Source organism: Vanacampus margaritifer, chromosome 14 (genome assembly GCF_051991255.1).
Source record: "Vanacampus margaritifer isolate UIUO_Vmar chromosome 14, RoL_Vmar_1.0, whole genome shotgun sequence".
Lineage (NCBI taxonomy): Eukaryota > Metazoa > Chordata > Actinopteri > Syngnathiformes > Syngnathidae > Vanacampus > Vanacampus margaritifer.
Window position 1 is genome coordinate 18522823 of NC_135445.1, and position 18422 is coordinate 18541244.

At 40.0% G+C, this 18422-nt stretch overlaps 1 long non-coding RNA gene across 1 annotated transcript; it reads right to left on the reverse strand.

Moving 5' to 3' along the window:
• Positions 1–3482: 3482 nt before the first annotated feature.
• On the reverse strand, positions 3483–4819 carry LOC144063655 (uncharacterized). The gene is made up of 2 exons (XR_013296614.1): positions 4697–4819; positions 3483–3788 (listed from the first exon to the last, which is right to left on the reverse strand). It is a non-coding gene; the product is annotated as an uncharacterized LOC144063655 (long non-coding RNA).
• Positions 4820–18422: the final 13603 nt, after the last annotated feature.

Here is an 18422-nt window from a genome sequence, read left to right on the forward strand (position 1 = left end):
TCCGGGCACCGTCGCAGTTGTTGTTGAACGCAGTCGGAGATGAAGGCGGCGGCGCTGGCGGCGTTCCCGCTGGGCGGAACGTACCCTCGGCAGGTAACCCGGCCTCAGACTCAAGCAGAGAAGCTCCACGTCGGGGGTGCAGGTGGTCAGCCGCACCGCGTAATTCCGACACCAGTTGTCATTAATGTAAATACAGACGCCCCCACCTCTGCTTTTTCCCGACGTCTCAGTCCTGTCGGCGCGAATGAGTGAGAATCCCTCAATCTCACACAAAGAGTCTGGGATGTCGCTGTGGAGTCATGTCTCTGTGAACACCATGGCGCAGGCGTCACGGTGCTCGCGGCAGGCTGAGGTGAGGCTCCTCAGCTCATCCAGCTTGCTCTTTAAGGACCTCACGTTGCCGAGCAGCAAGGACGGCAGCGCTGGCCTGTATCCTCTTTTCCGGAGCCTTTGGCGTGCTCCACCTCGCTGTCCTCTCCTCCGGCGGCGTTTCCCCGGGTCTGCTCGCCGAATGTCCTCCGGCAGGTCGAGGGGTGGTGTGTCGCCTGTTGAGCGGAGGGCCCAGAGCGCGTCTCTGATGTAGTAACATCTCTTCAAAGCCATGTCGTTTCTTGTTTGTTCTTTTATTTACACACGCCGTTCGGAGCCCCAACGTGTGCTGTAACTCGCGGACAGATTGAGCAAGTGGCTCATAATTGAAAAAAGTTAAGAATTAAAAGTTAAATAAGGAAAAGGTTAAAAAGAACTGCAGCTTTCCACGGAGCCCGTGTCGCAGACGTGCTGCGCCAACGCGACCGGAAGCGGTCAGGTGATCAGCTCATCAGCAAACGCTGCATAAGCCTGATAACGATCCTGTTGATTGGAATCAGCTTGAGTTGGAAATGAGAAACCTCCAAAACCTGCAGGAGTATGGAATCAGATTTGTGCCAAAAAGAATCGAGCAACACTTCTTGAAGAGTAAACAAATCTAAAAAGAAATAAGCAAAAATTCTTGAAGCGTAAACAAAACTAAAAAGAATCAAGCAAAACTTGTTTAAGTGTAAAAAAAATATTTTTGCTTCAAGCTAATTTTTTTGAAGCGCAGACAAAAACTACAACTTAGAAAAACGTTTGCTCTCGATGACATCATTTCTCACTTACGCTCCCTCGTTTGCGTTTCATTATGCGTTGAGGCTCAGACTTTTGCCACAAACCTCACGGGTGGGTGGGCTTAATAGGGAATGCATTTTCATTGGCTGGTTGTTTTTGGGTGACAGCTCAATGGCCCGGATGTCGCATATGCAACGATCTATGCCCGTCTACGGTCAGTTGTCAGAGCATCGTATTGCTTATGTGCAGCGGCTATTTTGCTTTAAGACAAAACAATTCGGCAGTACACTGGCTGGGACGTGTATTTTTACGAGCCAAAAGTTATATATCGACTCGTTATTTCATCATAAATATCCTATATAGATGTATGTTTACAACAAACCTCTGCTGCTTTGATGTCTACTAGCGTAGACTGGCAATATGGTGACCGTAATCGAATGAAGGCAGTTCTTCATAACTTTACCATGGCCCGGGAGAGATTAAGAGTGAAAAATGTGACCTAAGGCACCTATATATATGTGCTCTCTACGTTTCGTTGATGGAAAAGGACCAACAGCTGAAAATTCAAACCCAATAACCAGCGATTGCAATGTCTGTGCAGGTATGTTTATCGAGCCATCATGGTGAATAAAAAATGCAAACAGATCTCGAGTTTACTTACGGAGGCAACTGCAGCTTAGTTGTGAAAATTGATATAAATTGACGTATCAGAGCTGTAGAATTTAGTATTGGATGTTTTAGAACAGGGGTGGCCAAGTTCAGTCCTCGAGAGCAACTATCCAGCCTGTTTTCCAGGTCTCCCTCCTTCAGCGCAGCTGAATCTAATAATCAGCTTATCAGCAAGCTTTGCAGAAGCCTGATAACGATCCTGATCATGAATCATGCGTATTAGTAGAAAGAAACGTGGAAAACAGGTTAGATAGTGGGCTCTCGAGGACCGAACTTGGCCACCCCTGTTTTAGAACATAACCTTTTTTTTTCCCCTGGAAAGCTCAGTATTGTTCATTCGGTAATTTTACCGACTTGACATGTCATCATCATTGCTCTCCTTTTTTTTTTTTATATATATATATATATATATATATATATATATATATATATATTTTTTTTTTTTTTTGTATGTGGGTGAATATGTGTGTGTGCGTGTGTGCGAATTCATTAGTTCACCTAAAACCTATTAAAAAATATATATATATCCCATACCGTTCCCCTAAACCGAACACTTCCAGCCAGAGTCGTGAGGCCGTCAGGAAACCCGAGAAAGGACCAAAGAAAAGAAAGGAAAGTGAAATCCAGCACCGACCAGACACCACCCACCAGGCCACCAACCCCAGAGCCGTCGACTCCCGCCAGGACAGAGCAAGCGCAACACCTCAGGGGCCCCCAGGCCGCGGCAGCGCCAAAGCACGACCCCCGGGCCCCGCAGGGGCCACCGGCCGGAGAGCAAACCCAGGAGCAGGAGCGCCCCCCACCCCAACGCGACCTGCGCTCCCAACGCAGCAGGACATGGCACTGCAACATAAACATACCAGAAGTGGACAGTACTCAAGTACATAAATACTACTTCTAACTTGGGTAACTTTTTGAATAATTGTACATCTTAGAGTAGCTTTATAATACCTTATAATTTTTTTTTCTTGTTCTTCAGTAACATATTGCAGTATCTGTACTCCTATTAGCTATAAACATGTTTTTCCTGTGAGTAAATCTTTAAGCGGCTAGTTATTTTAACCTGAACCTGCATATTCTAGATTATCATACTTCCTTGCAAAATTTCAGGAACTTTACAATCATGTATGCTTTGCAAACAGTATATCAGGCACCTATGTTAGTTACTCATTACTCACAGTACTGAAGTTTTGCAATTACTTTTTTTTTTTTAACTCTTACTACATACACTCATTTTAATTTCTAATATAATTTTCCAATGTATCATTACTCTTATTTGAGTATATATATTGGCTACTCTGCACCTCTGCCTTTGACATGCTAGTCTGTCAGTGTCAGAGATGTGAGCAGTATCACTGTGTCAGCAAGCCATTTTGTTAAACATAAGTAACTAGGACAAATGTTATAATGGGTTGTTGTTAAGTGAACAAAATCTCAAAAGTTTGAATATCTTGCTACTAGGTGCAGAATATTGCCCTCAAAAGGGTGACTATGATGAGCATGCAGCCAAGGGATGAAGGATGAGAGCTGATCTTCTAATCAATGTTAACACAACCACAGCAACAGACGCAGCAACAGCTCTTCTGGACATTTCATCAAATAAAACATTTCAAAATCATCTTTTTTACTGGATGGCACGTTCTTCGCTTTGAATACAGTATTTAATCATTTTTTCAATAACTCTTGATATGGTTTAACTTGTACTCAATATTTCAAACTCAAAATTGAAAGATGTCTAGGAAGCATAATTTATTCATATTCTGGGCTACGGTACAGTGAAAATCTCTCCAAACATGAAGCACTGCAAGGATCTTCAGTTGCTGGACTTGATCCCCGCTTAGATGTCATACCATTTGCCACCATCTATAGATGGATCAATAGGTAGTTCTATTTCGTCCCTCATCGACTGCCAGAGGTGGTGCTGAACAGCATGCAAAGTGTCTTCGCGCATGCACAGACAAGAATGTATACCAAAGAGACATGCCACTAGTGTCCTCTGGGTAAACCAAGGTGTGACTGCATGCTGGCACCTGCGCAAACAGAATGAATGCATCAGCATATTTATGCAATAAATAATGATTTCTGAAACTGTCTGATAAAGGTCCAGTATGTTTCCCCTTTTATATCAGCATGACCATTATCAAAACACAGTCATGATCCTCCATAGGTTAACTTTTAGCTTTGTCTTCTTAACCAAAAGAAAAATATTAACTTACAAATTTTTAACATCGGAAATACTAGTAATATTACGGAAGCGTATTGCATTTTACTTGAAAAAAAAAAAACTTTTTCTGACTAATTTTTGGGGAGAGCTTTGTTTTGTGAGTATTTTTTATTTTCAGTTTTTGTTTTACTGAATTTTTTTTTCCTGTCAAAAAAAATATTCCGAAAAACAGAGCTGGTGTGTTTTCTGGAGTTCTTTTTTTTCCTCTGAACTCCAAGTGACTTGTTGCAGACTCGCCAATAGCGGAAGCGGACACTTTCCTGTATACCTCCATATGCAATAAGATGGTCATGTTTACTTACTGGCTCTCAATAAAGGAAAGAATGTGTATTCTCTATGTGTTTTTTTCTCTAATCTCTGAGGGAAAACCCTTTAATAAAAAATATTCAGAAAAACAGAAAAATAATTATTTTATAAGAGGAAAAAAAATACTCTGTTAGGCGGCGCAAAGGCGCAGGTGAAAGATTCAAATGCAACTCAAATGGTGGGCAAGGTTTACAGTTTTTATTGAACAAAAGGAGCTTGACGCATAACTGAACACTAACCAAAAGCGACGTGACAAAAAGGTCAACGTGTACCTACAGAAAAACAAAATAACTAACCAAGGAAGGTGGGCGGAGTACCACGGGAGAAAGATAGGCTACTAAGATTAAAAATGAAAACAAAAAGACCTACACAAGGTACGTACAAATCAACAACCACAGCAGTACTTACAATTAACAACAGAAGACAAAAGGTACTGCTGGCAGGAAGGAACTAGGAGATAAGCGGTAAAAGCGCGAGAGTAACAAAATGTTGAGGCAATGGCAAGCAGCAAGAACAATAACTTGGCAATCTTCCTCTCGTGAGTCCTGTGTCTAAATAGCCTGCTGATTAGGATTGCCTGCAGCTGAGACACAGGAACTCCGCCCACCGACACTCCAGAAAAAAAAAGAAGAAGACAGGAAACAAATGACCAGAAGAGGGCAGAATGAAACAACACATGACATACAGTACTCAATAAAACAGAAAAAAATACAAAAAAAAAACAAAGCTAAATGCAATACGCTTCCGTATAATACTGATAGACATATATAGTACAGACATTATTCAGAAAAACGCGGAAAAATTACCGCCATTATTCAGAAAAACGGGGAAGGGGGGGGGGGGGGGATTATTTACAAAAACAAAATAAAAAATTATTTTAAAAAACTGAAAAAAATTACTAATTATTATAAGTGACTTGTTGGAGACTCGCTAATAGCGGAAGCGGACACTTTCCCGCATATCTCCAACGTACTTTCTGACTATCTGGCTCAGTTATGGTAATGTACCTTAATTAGTAACACACACACACTATTATTAATGTCTTAGTGTAAGGTAGGTATTTCATTTTATGTTATGGCGCATGCAAGTACACGTACATATCATTCGATCGGCATGATTTTAGTAAGCTAACAGCTTGCTTAATGCAATGCCCAGCGTGATTCCCGCTGGGAATTGATCATCCTTCACTTGACAAAAGTAGAACGAGCCATTCGTCATAACGTCGTTTGTATGCAAGTACAGTATGCACTACTACGCTCCCGTACCTTAGGTAGAATGAGTCGTATGTAGGCTACGTCGTAACGTTACATGCTAAATATACGCTAACACTATGCTTAACGAGATAACGTCGTTAGTGTAACCATTTCCCCCCAAAAAACACATTTGGCCACCCTAAATAACGTTAATTATTATTATGGCTCATATGAGAATCGTAACATATTGTTTAGCACGGGACACCTGTTTTAAGCATGTAACGATGGGAAACGTTGCAAAGCCCTGATCCTGATAAATTATTCTCTAATTAATCATTAATAATAACAATGGTAAGAATACTACTAAAAGCCTACTCTGATATGTTGGCTTTAGTCTAATGTACTATTAATATAATATTATTGTTAATGAATAAACTTTGAAGGCTTTCATCACAAAAGGACACACAACACAAACCAGTTTGGTTGGTGATTTGAGTGAGCACAATATTTACTGTAAGGTTGACTTTGAAATTATTGTTCATATAGATTTGGCATTTTCCTGTATTTTTGTAGTGCTAGCTGCAATGGCTGGATCCTCAACCCCTGGCCTCCCACAAGATGATGGTCTGTGGGCATTTTTACGCAACAGAGGTGTTCCTGAGGAGCGCATTTAGAAAATGCAGCAGGATCATCTAAGTCACAGGAAATGTGTTCCTGCAAAGCTACGTGTAGTATTTTGTCTCAAGTATATTTTAATATTTAACTGAATTTCATTTATTTTTTGATACACTTATACATATAGCTGACCACATGTGACTCCAGAGGTTCGAATATTTATATTTGTCAATTGTACCTTCCAACAATGCAGCCTGATGTAGAGACATCACTGCTATACAAATATACAAATGAATATACAAACTCTTTGCTTCTTTTTTTTTTTACAGGACTCCTTTTAAATATCACTTTTTAAAATTATGTTATGACATATTTTCAGAACAAATATACAGTATGTGAAGTGTTCTGTACTGTCAAAGTAAGACTAAGGGTCATCATCACATTTTTCCAGTATAGGAATGTGCAACAAATGAATCACGCTTGATAACTTAGAGATGCACTGTAGACATCATGATCATGCAGATTATTTACATGGTGTAAGAACAGTTAGAACAACACGTTCACTATCATGCTAAAGTAACTACAGGTGCAACAATTAATTGATGGGTTACTTACTTACTCGCAACTGTCATCTCTCGCCTAAAGCGTAATCACAGCCACTGTGTCAAGTTAGTGTTAGAGGCCTCGATACACCATTCTGATGTGAATGTGACCGACGCCCTGTGGCGTCAGCCTGGCTATCGGCACGTCACGTTGGAAAAATGATTGAAATACAACCCGCAACAAACTAGCACCAACGCAATTTATTATTTTTTTTTTTTCTGGGAGATCTCAGTATTGATCATTTGAAATGTCATCATCATTGTTCTCCCTTTTTATTTCTTTTTTTTTTTGTATGTGTGTTTGTGCGTGCGTGCGTGTGTGTGTGCGTGCGTGCGTGCATGCGTGCGTGAGAAAGAAAAAAAATATATAAGAATTCCCATACGGTTCACCTAAACCGAACACTTCAAAATCCAGCTAGAGTCGTGGGGCCGCCAGGAGACCCGAAGGGGGACCAAAGAAAAGAAAGAAAAGCGAAGCCCAGCACCGACCAGACACCACCCACCGGGCCACTAACCTTCACCAACCCCAGAGACATCTAAACTCCAACAAATCAGGGAAACCTCAAGGGCCCAAAGGAGAAACTGAGGAAAGGTAGAAAGGACAGACGAAGCAGAGTGAGATCCACAGACACCAGCCTCCACCGAATCAATGACCTGAGGGAGAAACAAATTGTGTCTGAGTCTCGATAGATGCTGGTGTGGTGGATCTAGCATGCATGAAAATCTCCACCAAAGAGGGGAGCCGTCGACCCCCGCCAGGACAGAGCAAGCGCAACACCTCAGGGCCCCCCAGGCCGCGGCCACGCCAAAGGACGACCCCCGGGCCCCGCAGGGGCCACCGGCCGGAGAGCAAACCCCGGAGCAGGAGCGCCCCCCACCCCAACGCGGCCCACGCCCCCAACCCAACGCAGCAGGACGGGGCACTGCAGGCCCACCAGGCACCCCACCGGCCCACAACCCCCGCCCCTCAGGCATGTCAATGAGCGTATGTGGTGCATTAAAATAAATTAATGGGGGGTGCACACGGACAGGCGACCGCAGCACTGCTCCATACCTGCCCCAACCGATGCCCCCCCCCCCCCCAGTTGTGTGGTGCATTAAAATTTGGAGGGGAGCTGCAGGGCGGAGAGGGTCTCCACCCCACCCCACTCCCCCCCAAAGTGTGTTATGTGCCCTAAAATGTATTGTGCAAAACTAGTGCAGTGAGTTAAGAGGAGCGACCAGCTGGGCCCCCCCCAACCGGGCGGGGGGGGGGGAGGCGCACCCGCCCACCAAATAACCCCCACCCACCCCACCGGGACCCCGGCGGGGCTCGCCCCCCGGATACCGGGGCCCGCCCGAAGTGCCCGGAGGCCCACCGGAGCGGGGCGGGCACAACACCAATCCCGCCCACTCCCCCGGCCCCCGGAGCGCCGAGACCCGGGCCACGGATGGAACCCCCGGCCTAGGGGAGGGGGAGGAGGGCGGACAGGGGAGGGGGAGGGGACGGGGGAAGGAGACGACAGGAAGGGCAGGAGGCAGCGGCAGGGCCGCAGAGAGAGGGGGAGAGGAGGAGGAAGGGCGACGAGGGAGAAGGGACAGGGAGGCGGAGGACGGGCGGGGAGAGGTGAAGAGGGAGAGGGAACCACGGGGCACCCCGGCGGCCCACAGGCCCCGACCCGCGTCGCCGGACCCAGAGCGACGGACCGCGCCGGGGCGGCGCCGCCCCGGACACCAGGGAGAGCCCCGCAACACAGCACCCCCCACGAGACCCAGGGAACGACCAAGACGCAGCCGCCACCCAGCAGCCAACAGAGGGGCAGACCCGCCCACGCCCAGCCAGGGGGGACAGCACCTGTAGAGTTAGTCCCCTGGCATGCAGTGAATCCGAATATTAGCCCTTAGTGCCCATTGGAGGTGAATCTGCTCGATCCTGTTGGCAGCAACTGGGTTCCTGACTATAAAAACACAACCATTAGTTACAAACTGCCAAATGCAGAGACATCAATGTAAGTTATCACGATGTGGTGGCTCTCGCTAACAGGCAGAATTAAATAACCAGAATTAGGTTAAAATATTCTATATACGTAGACCATATTTCTATGAATTTTGATATTTGTTTTTTATTTGAGGCCGATATTTTTTCCATTAAAATGTGATTTATGAGGAGGTTAGACCATTGGTCGATATTCAGAGTTTGTTTATTTTTCCAGTTAACAAGAATTGTTTTTTTAGCGATAGTAAGGGCTACAAGTGTAGATTGAAATTGTTTATGTGGTAGGTCAGTTGTTGTTAGGTCACCTAGCAAACACAAGTTTGGAGATAAAGGTATCCTATAGTCCAAGATAGCGGAAAGTTTTTCTAAGACTTTAGTCCAGAAATACATAACCGGAGTGCATAACCATAAAGCATGAAAATAAGTGTCTGTAGTGTTTTGTAAACACTGGAGACAAATGTCGGAGTCGGAGAGCCCCATTTTCTTCATCATATATTGAGTAATGTATGTTCTATGGATAATTTTGTATTGGATAAGTTGTAAATTTGTGTGTTTTGTCATTTTAAATGCATTTTCACAAACTTGAATCCAAAAGTCAGATTCCGGAGCTATAGACAAGTCTGTCTCCCATTTTAAGATGGGTAAAGACATTTTATCCGTATATGAAAGTAACTTATATATTTTTGAAAGTTTTTTTGTTGTTGTCGGAGAAAGCTTGGTAATATCTTTAGCAAAGCCAGGCGGTTGGAGCGTACCCTGAAGTGTTGGAATTTGTTTCTTTATCATATTTTTAACTTGCAGATAATGTAAAAAATTTCCGTTTGTTATTTTGTATTTTTGGAGCAAAGATGTATATGATATAAACATATTATCTGAGAAGAGATGGTGAAGATGTGTGATTCCTTTCTGCTCCCACACACCTAAATAAAACGTTTGGTTGTTAATTCGAAAGTCAGGGTTATGCCATAGGGGAGAAAGCCCACAGGGCTCCACTTGGGCTTTTGTAATTTCTAATGCCTTCCACCAAGCAGTCAGGGTGGCGGAAATCATTGGGTTTTTAAAACAATTATGTCGCTTAATCGATGTTGTAATAAAGAGTAAATCTAGAAGTCTGAGGTTATTACAATCCTTCTGTTCTAGTTCCAGCCAACAGTTAGTATCTCTGTTGGGTTGTGCCCATAGAACGATATATTGTAGCTGGTTAGCTATATAGTAGTACATAAAATTTGGTGCCTCTAGACCACCTTTGGATTTACTTTTCTGAAGAGTAGATAGACTAATCTTTGCTTCTTTTTTTTTCCAGTAAAATTTTGTAACGGCTGAGTCCAACAACTGGAACCATTTAGCCGTAGGTTTAAATGGAATCATTGAGAAAAAATAGTTTATTTTAGGTAAAACTTTCATTTTAACGGTGGCTATTCGTCCTATTAAAGAAATAGGAAGATTATTCCAGCGTTCCAAGTCACTATGAATGTTATCCAGAAGTGGAGAAAAGTTTAAATGAATTAAATCAGTTAATTTAGGTGAGATTTTTATGCCTAAGTATTTTAAATTACCTATAGGAAATGAGTAATGTGGGTCCTGGCTTGCAGGGTTCCATGAATTTTCTGTAATAGGTAGAAGTGTTGATTTTATCCAGTTAATAGAATAATCTGACAACTGTGAGAATTTAGTTATTAAGTTAAATACTTCCCCTAACGAAATCGCCGGGTTTTCTAAATAAAGTAAAATATCATCGGCATATAGATTAATTTTATGTTCTGTTACCCCAGAGTGAATTCCTTGAATCCTTCTTTCCTGGCGTATGGCTATTGCAAGTGGCTCGATAAATATTGCAAATAATAAAGGGGATAGTGGGCATCCCTGTCTTGTGCCTCTCTGTAAAATAAAGCTCTTAGATATAATCCCGTTAGTAGTAACTGTAGCTTTGGGAGAATCATATAATACTGACACCCAGTGGATAAATGATTTCCCAAAGCCAAATTTATTTAAAACAGCAAAGAGGAAGGACCAGTTAACTTTGTCAAAAGCTTTTTCTGCATCCAACGATATAATAACTGCCTTCTCATCATGCCGCTGTGACATGCTAATAAGGTTAAAGAGCCTCCTAATATTATTAGTAGAGTGACGATCTTTAATAAAGCCTGTTTGGTCGCTATGAATAATTGTCGAGATTACTGTTTCTAATCTAGATGTGAAAGCCTTAGTAATAATTTTGATATCAGCGCTAATTATTAAGTACCTTCTGCATATGTGTGAGAACCAATTCCCATCCATACCATCAGCGCCAGTAGTCACTATTTTCCTCATTGTTAGAAAAAGACAACTGGAAAGCTCTTCAGGGGGCGAGATATAAAACGTAAGCAAAGATTCCTCACGATGTATTCCCACATGAAGCACACCCTCAGGCTTTTTACAGTGCAGTCCTTTATCCAGTTGCATGATATATCATATCGTGCTGAATTAATCTTCTCTTCTTTATGTCCAAATACAAAGTGTGATAATGTGCAAAATGAGCGATATAGTAACACTGACTTGCATATGAAAGGCCGTGAATTGGAAAGGTTTACACTGATTATCTGCATTTGTCACGTCCCCACGTACAAATAATATGATTAAATTTTTAATTTGGTGAAAGTGTGATGAAAAGGCCTCGTAAAAATGAGATATTTTCGTGAATTTCGCAATCCGTGACAGCTGACTGCCGGCATCCCCTTTTTTGACTGTGCGTGTGTGATGTCATTGGACTATGGAGTTGTCTTTACTCTGAAAATGACGATGACGAGCTGTCAGTAAGTTGGTCGCTCTGTTTTTATTGTTTAATTGAAGCAGTCTGAAGTGTGTCTTCTGCCCAGATTTAGTCATAACTGTTTTAATTTCCTTATTTCCTCAGTAGAGCTTTGTTCTGCGGATATATCCTCGCCTTGAGTGTTTTCGCTTACTCTGCCAGGTGTAGTCATGACTGAATAACTTCCTCTATTCCTCAAATGATAGTGTCCTTGAATGTTATCGTGCAGGTCCGGTTAACTTTGTTGAACTGTTTACTGGAAACTTTGTGGTACCGGCCTTCAAGATAGTATAAGAATGTTGTAAGTCCTCTGTAAATTCGCACTTGTGAGATGCTACAGCCATTGTCTGTAACTCAGTTGTGCCCGGAATATTCTGTAGAAATAAAAGCTTTGAAGGAACTGTTCATCAATCTCCAGCCTGTATTCAGATAACCAACATTTTCACTACCCGAAAGAAAACGAACAGGGGAAAGTGTGAGTGAAAAAGATTGCGCGAAGGTACTGACGCAATAGTGCAGTGAAAGGGAACAGAGCCCTGTAACGTCCGTGTAAAGAGACGATGCCGGAGTCGTGTACGTATTTAATTTAAATTCCGTGAAACGCTGACAAAAAGGCCTTGTGAGAGTGTGTGAAGTGAATGGAAGTGTAGTATTGCTTGATACTTACTTCATATTAAACAAACAGGATTGTAAGTGACAACTCATTGTGGAAGCAAAGGCAATAATTCTCCGCCCTGTTGGGTAGAAGCTTGAGAATTATCACAGTGAAAAATTTATTGTCACCCTGTTTTTCAAACATATCAATCCCTAGAACACCCTAGGTGTTGACAAACTGGATCAAATATTCTAAAATAGGGGGGTTGAAATACTTGCCCGTGAACCGAAAACCAAACAAGATAGAGAAATGAGACTTGAGCTGGCGCTAAGATTAAGACAAGGAAAAAAGTTTGAGCCTTAACAGCCTACTGATATTGAGGCATAAGTGTATTGTGTGTAAAAGTGTATGAGTACTGCTTCTTACTGTATTTGACTGTATGTGTCTGTGTGTCATATTATCTAAAGATGACGTCTAAAAGGGTTTGAATTGTGTATAAGGTGGTTGTTAGATAGTGTTTAACTTAACTGCATAACAAAACGGTGGAAATAAGAAATTTTGGGTGGTGTCAGGGGTTAAGACCCGGGCCTAATAAAAACATTGTGGGATTGAATAAGGTTAACTTGAATAACTACGGGGCTTAATTGGATGGATTGGTACTCAAGAGGGTTATTATGAAATATTACTAATTAAAAGTAAGTAAAAATTTGCATTGCTGTGAATGGTGAATATATGTACTAAGAGGGGGGGGGGGGGGGGTCGTTTGTTCGGTGACTAATTCTGAGGGGGTTGAGTGTGGTTTATGATTACGCCCATCTGGTGAGTGGTGACAAATCTGTGGTCGGTCCATGCTTGTTCTTGTGTCATGCTTGTGTGGAGCAGTTGGATTGGCCATTCTTGTAGCGGAGTTGATCGACGCCTGCTGATTGTTGGCCATTCACCCCTTTAGAGAGGGAGGAGGTGAGAATTGCACAGACCCCGGTTGGGTTGCCTTGTTGAGAGGAATTAGTTATTGTAAATGTGTCCTGGAGGCATGCAGGAAGATAACTATTATGCATGTTTAGATGTGTTTGAAAAGAGAGAGAATAGTTCAATAAAAAGGAAGTAAGTAAGGGATAAAAATAAGTTAATACTTAGTAATTAACAAAGGGCCATAGATGAAAGAGGAGATTTTGATGAAGAAATATTCAAAATTGCTGTGTGCTGTTGTTCCTTAAATTGACATTTTTCTTTTAAACTTAATATGACAAGAGTACAGGTAGTAGGAAAATGATTGGTGACCAATGTAATTTATTTATTACACAATTACACAATTTATATTCTAGGTTTGATTGGCAATTTAAAAAAAAAATAGATTAAACTGCAGGCAAATATGTGGAGTTCTGATGATTGCGTAGGTGAATTTTTATTTTTATTTTTTTAATTTTTTTATTTTTAAATAACTTCAAAAAGAAGGTGTTATAACATTGAATTTAATAACTGAATGTAGTTCTTAAGTGCTATAAGGGATCTGAGGTTAAATGAAACTGATAAAATAAATGAATAAGAAGAAACAGTATGTTGAAATTTGAATGATATTAGAGTTAAGTAAAAGAAAAGTGCGGAAGTAGGATGAAAGAGTGTGAGCAAAATAATGATAGATGATAAAGAAGAAGAAGAAGAGGTAGTAAGTTATTTCGGAAACAGAGGAAAAGGTCAAAGTAGCAAAAGAAGAAGAAGTTATGAAAATAATAGGAAGATCTGTAATTAGTCCACAAGAAATGAAGATGTTTGATGGAAGTGTAATATTGGACATTGGGCTAGAAATTGCCCTCAAAAGTACAATACAGATAGTTCAAAATTATTATAGGAGTTGAAAAAACACAGATAACCGGTAAAGGACGACTGTGTTAGTGATGTATAGGTAAAATATGATTTTTATGGAAAATTGATAATCTTAAGAACTAATGAATTGATTAAGAAATTAAAAGATAAAAGAGTGAAGGTAATGAAGTTTAGCGGGGACAGCCAAAAGGTTTCTCCCTCATTAACCTGATCCTGTACTGTGACTCTCCTCCTCCACTTTCTGTGGACAAGAATTTAGCAATAGTCCACCCCGTATAAAAGACTTATGATAGAAATGGAAAATAGATAATGACATATATATTATTGCATGCATAGATAATGTAAATCTGGTTTGTTAAATACAAGTTTAGAGAAATCTGAAACTTTGCTTTGAGTAAGTAATGATGATTTTCGGCTATGACTATTGTGAAGTATTTATAGAGGCACCATTGGGCAAATTGCCAAATGGGGAAGGCCTTTTTTTTACTCAAATGATAGACGCTTTTAGGTGAAGTTGCAATGACTTCCTAACAGAAAAAAACGATTATGTACTCGATAAGGCTATGGACTATTTACTATTACTTTGGCAGGTAGTGATTTAAACGCTTATTGATTAAATTTGAAAACACTTACTAGGGGGTACATTTTTTTAAAGTTTTATTACTGTGATGTTTGCATGTATTAACAGACTTGACAGTGACTCATGCAGATTCTAATCGGAACAACACAATATTGAAGTAAGATGCTGAAGTAGAGATGAATTTGACTAGGACTTGCTAAAGGCAGGAGTGCTGATTGAAAGTACTAAATGTATTAACTAGACACACATTATTAAATAATTTGGATTTTGAAGCAAGATGTTCTTGATGAAAATTTAAGTAATGAATAACAATACTATAACAGTACTGTACACCCAAATTGTATATTCTGGTTTAAATTTACACTGGAAGGAAAAGATACATCCATATATACATAGATGATATATATACAGTATAGTTACCATAAGGATATTGTGAATGTCCCACAATACCCTCCCAAGCAATTACAAAATGAATTGAACCGCGAAAAAAAGGGGGAAAAAACCAAAAACTTTAATTTACTAAAAAATGGAGAATATTGAAATTAAAGTTATATTACACTTTTGTGCAACAAGTATGTAATGTTTAGGTTATGTTTTGATTGTAAATCGGTTATTATGGAGAACCAATGACAAAAGAAGAACAAAACACGAAATTATATCTTAAAACCCATGGGTGAAATCATGACCTGATATGAGCTTTTGTTGTTTTTGATTATGCTATTTTAAAATTAAATAACACCCATGGATTGATTTTGGGGCTGCGCAATTATTGCATGAGTTTGTTGGCTACTGGATAATTATGCTAAGATAACAATGCCACTCCTGAAATTGAATTAAAACGCCAACAACAAAGACAATGTCTGACAAATTTTGATGGATAGATAAATGTGAAAAAATGCAATCTGTGAATTAAATTGAACAATGGCAGTATTGGCTTTACCAAAATATTAAAAAGCCATTTGAGCAAAGATTTGATAGTTAGTTTATATAATTACGACTTTAGTTTTGTTTAGAAAACATGAAGTAGAACTTAAGCCAGTATTATAAATTCATTGTTTACAAGATGATTGATATGCATCGTGGCTTACATATAACTGTGGAAAGATGTATTACATTGAATTTAGCTATATGTTTATAAGCAAAACAAGATTTAGTATGATACAATTAGTTTTGAAAAGTGCCTGCCTATGAGTCTACTATAGCCAGACCTCAAAATTCTGCCCCTCCAAGACATGTAAACTACAGTGTTCTTTCGCAAATTAGGGCCCGAGCAGAAACGGCTTCGAGGTCCCTTTTGTTTTTTTAACTGTGCAGTTGCTTTAAAAAAAAAAAATCTTGCTGATTTTGTGGATTTTTTGTAAAACCGTGTAATTTTTAAGAAAAATAAAGGATGTTAACCCAGTGACACACGAGGGAACACTGTAGTGCACCAATTAGAAACATTTCTGTAAATTTAAGGTGTTATTAATAATTAATTATATGTAGTGAAAGTTTGTTTAAGTGGATAGTAACTTTGAGTTGTGAGCCATGAATGTCTCAAAAGACGGGATATGGTAAACATGGTAACAACACTTAACTACATATCATTTTTCAATGTTTTTCATTTTTTTATGTTTGTAGTAGTTTTGTTATATATGGATTTGATATTTCTAATATTCTACAATTTCCGTTAGTGTGTATGGATTTTATTGAATTGAACAAAAATCTGAATATTTCCAAGTACTGATAACATTTTAAAATGAGTTCCAGCAAAACACCCTATGGACATTATTATTATGGCAAAAGCAATGTGTAAATATATCATGTTTCTATATATTCTGCTTCCTAACAAGCTTTGGTAACCGCTGTCTAGGGCCTGTCCATTGTGCTGGAAGTGTCAGAAGGGACAAATCAAGGAGACATCGAGTCCCTTTCCGGAATCGAACGGAGGGTAAGAGGCGATCGGACTCATTCTGGGCTTTTTTTTGTTTTGATTTTTGTTTTTGGGGCCATCTTGAGGGGGAGGAGAGACATCTGGCTGAACTAATGCTGAATATTACATACAGAAGCACCAGACATCGTGCGCACTGGATTGCGAACATAGGACAATATACACACATTAGAGCAACAACACATTGATTGCACTTGAAGACAACACTTTGGATTATATTGTTGTGATGATGATTATTTCACTAATACGTTTTTTTATGATGGAGAGAAAAAATATTATGTTATGCTCTATGATGGTAATATTTTGCCTGTTCAACAAATACATGGTATTGGTATGTTTTAAATGATCCTACTGTTGAAAATCTAACTGAAGTGACTGATAGGTGATATGAGAATTTGAGCAAATATGTGATAAATAGGAGGGAAATGTCAGATAAATGTATACATTAGTTATCCCATATTTAGTCTTTTATTAATTGTAAAAAATGTATTCAACATTGTGACCTCTGTTTGAACTGTGTGAGTTGGAGTCGACTGCAGTCACAAGACAAGAAAATGTGCCCTCATCACATCACAAGACAAATGGCCGGAACATTTTATGGTTGAGAAGCTTTTAGTGTTAAAGAATATCTGCATTGTTGCCTGTGTAAACGATTGTCACATTTCTGCTATGCGTTTTCCCCCAAATCCCTCAGAGCAGTAATATCCATGTGGTAGGTCAACCAAAATAAAAGGAGAAGAAACGACAGAGTGTGCAGAAATGAGCAGGAGGCTTACAAACAGCACATCTCTGTTCATTTCTCCTCGCGAGCCTATATCTCTTGTCTTCCTTCCATGTCTGTTTATTAAATGTTCTAGGTTGAATGAACCCAACAATAGTACTGTATTACAAGAGGAAAACGAGGGCAAAAGACTGGGAAGTATGCATGGTGATTCACATTATTATACTTTTTTTACATCGTGTTTTCGTGGGTTATTTGAGCTGGAAGCCCAAATAATGTAAAAATAAACAAATAAATACTTGAAATCACTTGAGTTGTGGGCCTTGAATCTATAATCTATGAAAGTTGGACTTTTTGAATGGAATTATGTAAAGTATTCAACCTTTTGAGGATATTCAAATTTTTTAACGAGCACCTGTATTGTACTATTCTAGAAAAATCTCACCCACAATTAAGTACGTGCGGTTCTATAAAAAGCCACCATGTGATACAAGTGTTGGTATACATAGCTTCTTATTTTTTCTTGAAATTGATGTAAAAATGTCTGAAAATCCCGCTGTTCTTCTCTGCACTCTTTTGTCATGACTCACCGACTTCCCTGGCTTCCGTGAGAGGAGGACTGAAATTACCGTAATGGCAGTACTTTTTCTGTAAAGCACAAGGGCTTAGCTTTCAGAAACAGTTATCATTTTTCAGATAGCACGAACGGTGCCAGAGTTATGGTAATCCAAAGTGCTGGCGACACGCTCGGTAACAAAGCGTTCCACAGTAGCACAGGGCACATTTTTAGACTACAGAATTAAGGAAATCAAATGAGCTTTTTGCATTCTTCTTAAAAAAAAAAAAAAACAGGACAAATTGTGTCCTGGGAGAGATTTTTATTTTCCCAGGACAGCTGGTAAAAAAAAGAACAACTCTGGAAAAAACTGGACAGGTGGCAACTCTAACTGTACAACTCATTCCTATTGCAGCACCTTGTTTTTACAAAAGGTGACACACGACACGGACGTCATCGGTGCTGCAAGTGCCCACTTCACAGTGGCCATAAACAGCAATTTAGTGAAGATCTTCTTGTAGATACAGTATAAACGCACTCTCCTGCTTACCCTGCCTTCACGTGCTCTAAAAAGATGGACCTTACCACTTGGACACTCCTAATTATGACTGAGTTCTGTTCATGTGCTTTGGAGCAACAAGGGCAGCTGATGTCGTCTTTGCTCGTAAAGCCAAACAATTACAGCAAATAACGAGTTGTAATGGACAGGAATTGTGTATGCTATGTAATTGTGCAGGTTATTAAACAAACTGCTA